General features: G+C 38.4%; 1 protein-coding gene across 1 annotated transcript in view; it reads right to left on the bottom strand.

The window, feature by feature from the left end:
* Nucleotides 1-3162, bottom strand: part of ARSG (arylsulfatase G) — a 176454-nt gene extending 173292 nt beyond the window's left edge. The window contains exon 1 of the mRNA XM_027872875.1: nucleotides 3032-3162. The gene's annotated coding sequence lies outside the window, so the exon portion shown is untranslated. The remainder of the gene's footprint in view (nucleotides 1-3031) is intronic.
* Nucleotides 3163-6398: the final 3236 nt, after the last annotated feature.

Here is a 6398-nt window from a genome sequence, read left to right on the forward strand (position 1 = left end):
TGGAACAAGGGCACCATCGTTTCCGGCCCTAGAACTTACTTCATATGTTTTTTCTGGTTTAGAAAAAGCTGCTTTGGAAAATGAAAAACAATATTTATAATGGTAATGGGGGGGGACGGCAATCCCACTATTTCCTTTGCCAGGGAGAAAAGAAAAAACAAAAGCAAAGCTCTAAGGCAGGGGTTCTTAATTTTCCCTGTGTCATGAACTCCTTTAGTAGTCTCTTGAGGCCTATAGACCCCACCTCTGAATACTGTTTTTAAATGCATAAAATAAAGTACAAAGTAATGCAAAGGAAGCCAATTACACTGAAACAGTTATCAAAAAAAATTTTTAAACAAGTTAATCAAAACACAGCTTAAGAACCCCAGTTTCTAAGATTATGAATCATTGAATGTGGAGGACTTAAAAGTTATTTTATTTCTACAGGTGACATTCAATATATCATAAATTATGAGAGAGAGAGAGAAAAACCCACCTTTTTATCGATTTTTTTAAAAAATAAGGTATTTCCCTCCTAAGAAATAACTTTATAGCTATCAGTTCCTTTATGCAGGAAATGGGAGTGGCAACACTGGCATTACCTGCATTATGTCCTGAAGCATTTTACAAAATCTTAAATACTCCAAAACCTAAGGATCCCATGATTTTTGGCAATGTGGGTACTCCCTCCACTGAAGAAGATTTCAACTGAGCCTTAGTGGATAGTCCTTAAGAATCCCTGTAGCCAAACTAGGCATAGACCAACACCTTATACCATATACCAAAATAAAATCAAAATGAGTACACGATTTAGATATAAAGGCTGATACTATCAGCAAATTGAGAGAGCAAGGAATAGTATACCTGTCAGATTTATGGAGAACAGAAAAATTTAGGACCAAACAAGAGACAGAGAACATTATGAAATGCAAAATGGATAATTTTGATTACATTAAATTGAAAAGTTTTTTGCACAAAGCCAATACATCCAAGATCAGGAGGGAAGCAGAAAACTGGGAAAGAATTTTTACAACCAGTGTCTCTTGATAAAGACCTCATTTCTAAAATATAGAGAGAACTAAGTCAAATTTATAAGAATACAAGTCATTCCCCAAATGATAAATGGTCAAAGGATATGAACAGGCAGTTTTCAAATGAAGAAATTAAAGCTATCTATAGTCATATGAAAAAAAGTGCTCTAAATCACTATTGATTAGAGAAATGCAAATCAAAATAACTCTGAGGTAACACATCACACCTATCAGACTGGCCCACATGACAAAACAGGAAAATGATAAGTGTGGAGAAGATGTGAGAAAATTGGAACATTAATGCATTATTGGTGGAGTTGTAAACTGATCCAACCATTCTGGAGAGCAATTTGGAATTATGCCCAAAGGGCTATAAAAATGTGCATACCCTTTGACCCAGCAGTACCACTTCCAGGGCTGCATCCCAAGGAGATCATAAAAATGGGGAAAAGACCTACATATAAATACTTACAGCAGCTCTTTCTGTGGTGGTAAAGAATTGGAAATTGAGGAGATGCCTATCAGTTGAGGAATAGTTAAGTTGTGGTATATGAATGTAATGGAATACTATTGTGCTATAAGAAATAATGAACAGGCAGACTTCAGAAAAACCTGGAAAGACTTGCATGAACTGATGCTGAGTGAACAATGTACACAGTAACAGCCACACTGTTAGATGATCAACTATGATGGACTTAGCTCTTCTCAGCAATGCAAGGATCTAAGACAACTCCAAAACTCTCATGATGGGAAACGTTATCCACATCCAGAGAAAGAATTACAGAGTCTGAATGCAGATAGAAGCACACTATTTGCTCTTTTTTTTTCTTCTGTTTAGTTTTGTTTCTTCTTTCTTGTGTTTCCTCCTGTTGAGTCTAATTCTTCTTTACAACATGACTAATGTGAAAATATGTTTAATAGGAATGTATATGTAGAGCCTATTTCACCTTGTATGCCATCTTGGAGAGAGAGGGGGAGAAAATTTAAAACTCAAAAGCTTATGGAAGTAAATGTTGAAAACGAAAAATTAATTAATTAATTTAAAAAAAAAAGAATCCCTAGGGGCAGCTAGGTGGTGCAGTGGATAGAACACCAGCCCTGGAGTCAGGAGGACCTGAGTTCAAATCCTGCCTCAGACACTTGACACTTACTAGGTGTGTGACCCCAGACAAGTCACTTAACCCTGTTTGCCTCAGTTTCCTCATCTGTAAAACAGAGCTAGAGATGGAAATGACAAACCACTCCAGTATCTCTTCTGAGAGAACCCCAAATGGGGTCACAAAAAGTCAGACATGACTGAACAACAACAATTTATAATGGAGGTTCTTAAACTTTTTTTGTCATGGACACTTTTGAGAGTCTGGGGAAGCCTATGAAAACCCTTAAATGCACAAAATAAAATACATAGGAATACAAAAGAAATCAGTTATGATGAAATGCTGAAAAAAAATATATATATTTATTCTATATTTAACACTTAAAAGGTTATCTCTGCCATAGTGTGTGTATATACATATATATAGTGTATATAGTGTTTATATATATTGTATAATATATGTAGTATATATGTACATAGTATGTGTATATATGTATGTGTGTAAAGTATGTATGTATGTATGTACATATGAGATGGTTATAATTTCTTCAGCTGGATTATGTTATTGTGAATGTCTAAATTAGGTCATATTCAAATGAACAAGGGAGGGGGGAAGTACAGTGCCTAGCATATACTAAGTGCTTAATAAATGCTCTAGCTACTTATAGGGGGAGGGGAAGAGAGTGTAGGGGAGAGGGATGGAGAGAGAGAGGGAAGGAGGGAGGAAGGAGGGAGGAAGAGGAGAAGGGAAGAGAGGGAGAGGAGGAGGGAGACAGGAGGTGAAGGGGGGAGAGTGAAAGGGAAGAGAGGGAGGGAGAAAGAGAGGGAGAGGAAGAGAGGGGGAGCCCATGTCCTAAGATCATGAAGGGCTCAAACTCGAGGCCAGGAACAGCTGCTCTACTAAAGAGTTCTTTTCACTTACTGGTCAGTGGGCCGCCCATCCAAGTTTCTCTTTCTTGCTGGAGGCTGGGCACGTGTGTCCGTGAGCCAGAGACCTGCTCCTTCCAGGCAGTCTAGGCCACGGCCACGGCCCGGGGAGCAGCACGAACGCCCATGGCCTGCAGGACACTGAGCTCAGACACACACACAGGCACGCCCTCTCCAACGCAGGCACACACACACACCCACTGACCATGCCAAACCTCAGCAGTAAGAGCCAGCCCATCCTTCCTGCTACAGAGGGGCCCTGAGCGCAGGACCAGACATATAGTTGTCCAGGAGCTGCCTGCTTCACTTTCAGCAGCCCTCACCAGGGGGAAAATCACTCCAGACTACCCCTTTTCATAGCCACAATTTGCATTTAAAAACATTCGAATCCTGGGAATTTCACTTTCAGAAAACCAGCTGTGCCTGCATCCAAAGATAAATCCCTACCAAATATTCTCTGCTTCATCCCTACATTCACTTGGGGACTAAAATGTTAACATTTCATCCTACCAGTCATATAGGGCTTGAAGTTTTGCAAAGCCCTTTACAAATATTATCTCACAACAACCCGGGGAAGTAGGGTTTATTATTATCCCCATTTCGGAGGGTAGGAAACACAGGCAGAAAGAAGTTAAGTGATAAGTATCTGAGAGCAGATTTGAAGTCAGGTCTGAGCACCCTATACAGTGCTCCATGGAGAGACTTCATTCTAATAACCTTGGACACCAAGGATCTTGTTCTGACTGGACACAGAAGAACAAACCTCATTCTATAAATACCTGTCAATGACGTAAGGCATCCCAGCCTACTATGACTTAGGAAATGATTTACACGGAGGCCAAGTTGTGAATTTAATTTATATTGGGGGTGCTTGAGAATCTGGGGAACCCTTCCCAGATAATGTTTTTAAATGCACAAAATAAATACCTAGGAATACAAATGAAATTAGTTATACTGAAATGCAGTTATCTATCTAGGTAGCTAAGTGACCTCAGGAAGGCCTGCATTCAAATGTGGCCTCAGATACTTTTTAGCTATGTGACCCTGGGCAAGTCATTTAATCTCTGTTTGCCTTAATTCACTGGAGAAGGAAATGGAAAACCACTCCAGTATCTTTGCCAAGAAAACCCCATGGACTGTATGGTCTAAAACACAGGTGAAGAACCTGCGGCCTCGAGGTCACGTATGGCCTTCTAGGTCCTTCGTGCGGCCTTTTGACTAAGTCCAGATTTTACAGAACAAATCCTTCTATTAAGGTGATTTGTTCTGTGAAGTTTGGATTCTGTGAAGTTTGGATTCAGTCAAAAGGCTGAACTTGAGGACTTAGAGGACCACATGCGGCCTTGAGGCCATAGTTTCCCCACCCCTGGAAAGAGTCAGACAGGACTGAACAACAACAAATCTATCTATCTATCTATCTATCTATATGTATAGATATAGTTTTATAGATATTTTTATAGATCTCTTTTTTTAAAAAAACAAGTTCATGGGCCCAAGATTAAGAACCTTTGTTTTACAGGAAGAGAAAACTTTGTCCAGCCTGCACCAACACATCACAAAGTATTTATGTTTTTGTTTTAAGTAAATGGAAAAACATATGTTAAAACTCAAAGAAATACGACAGTATGGTAACACAAAATTTAGGAACAATCAACAAACCTAGTGGAACACAAGTTTTTCTTATGCAACTTGGATAATAAGTATTTGGCCAGAAATAGAGAAAACATTACTGCTTGTGATTTCCCAAGTACACATTATATAAGCCACCTATCATATAGGATAGTCATTGAATAATGGTATTAAATGATTTAGTAATGTTCATGTGACGTTTGTCTCAACATTGAAAAGGAAACAATGATTGGTTTACTAGCTTCAGCAGAACATTAATTGCTTTTTCCTAGTGTGATCTTTTTTCTTAGCCTGGCAAAGGATGTTATGTAATATACATATAGGCTGAGTGAGATTACTGAAGACCCCTCATAAAATTTAAACTTAAATGAGTAAAATAAGGTAAAGACCCCTAATAATATTATATGTGTACCCAGGATCTGAAATGAACAAAAACAAGATGTACTAAGAGGATACTTGGAGGGGAAGGCAGGTGCAAACTATGTAACGATTCTGTAATTTCCACTGCTGTTGGGGGGTAGTTTTTTCATGTTTAGATTGTACCCTCTGAAGCCCAGCCAATGGGATAAGAGGTAGGGGCTAGGGAGGGGTTGCGGTTAGAATCTATAAAAATGCTTGCTTGGCTGACACCACCTGCGGTCTTGCATCGAACTGCCTTTCAGTGTGAGTCTCTCTTTCTCAAGATCAAAATAAAATCCTTTCTACTTTCTACCTAGAGAAGCCTCTGAATTAATTTAGGTAAGGATCATCGCTGTCCCACACATAGGCAAACAACATATATTTGTTCTAGACTTGTTCTTTTATTGGTATGGGCAGCTCATTGTGAAAAAACCCCATCCATTGATAGGGATTGGCTATCTTCCTGAAATTTATAGTCTAAGAGTACTGACTGAGAAAGTTAAATGACTTGCCCATGGTCACATAGCTAATATGTGTTAGAGGTAAGGGTCTTCCTACTTCCAATATTGGTCCTCTGTGGACTATAACATGCTATTATATACAATAGTAGGTTATGATTATATTCATATATTAAATTAGAATAAAAAATTATCCCATAGAAACAAAGAATTTTAGACTATTTTTTAGATTTTAGATTTGGGGAGACCTTAGATATCAAGCCCAAATTATAAACATCAATTAGGCGCATTCACCTTCCTTTTGGTTTATGAAAATAATTTAATTTCTCAGAAATACACTAAGGATGTGGCATATAGGATTCTAACTGTGCTCTCTTAGAAGAAAATGAAAAAACAGTAATTAGAAATGTATTGTTCGTATAAATGGAAAAAATAAGAAAACGAAACTGAACGTTGTGTAATCATGACCGAGAGCTGGAAAAACGTGTCTGCCTCCCTTCATTTTGAGGTGAGGTTTCATGGGTGTGAAATATTTTTATACAGATAGGGATAGTGAATGAGTGATTGAATAATGAATGTTAATGAAAAAGCATTTCTAAAGCACTTACTATGTGCAAAACACCGCTGAGTGCTGGAGGTACAAACAGAAAAGACAAGACAGAAACAACTCTCAGGAAGTTCGCATTCTAATAGGGAATTTCAACTGTAAGTCAGACGGACAGTCCGGCAGCAAAACAAATGATAATGCATCCTCTTTAATGTTATTCCCATTGATAAAACTGTACATGTTTCTGATGTTGAACCATTTCAAAGTGTCCAGGACATTGGTCATGGGAATTTTCATTTCCAGGTCTTCAGTAGCTGCAGCTGGTGAGG

Source organism: Vombatus ursinus, unplaced genomic scaffold, assembly GCF_900497805.2.
Source record: "Vombatus ursinus unplaced genomic scaffold, bare-nosed wombat genome assembly UNPS02014801.1, whole genome shotgun sequence".
Taxonomy (NCBI): domain Eukaryota; kingdom Metazoa; phylum Chordata; class Mammalia; order Diprotodontia; family Vombatidae; genus Vombatus; species Vombatus ursinus.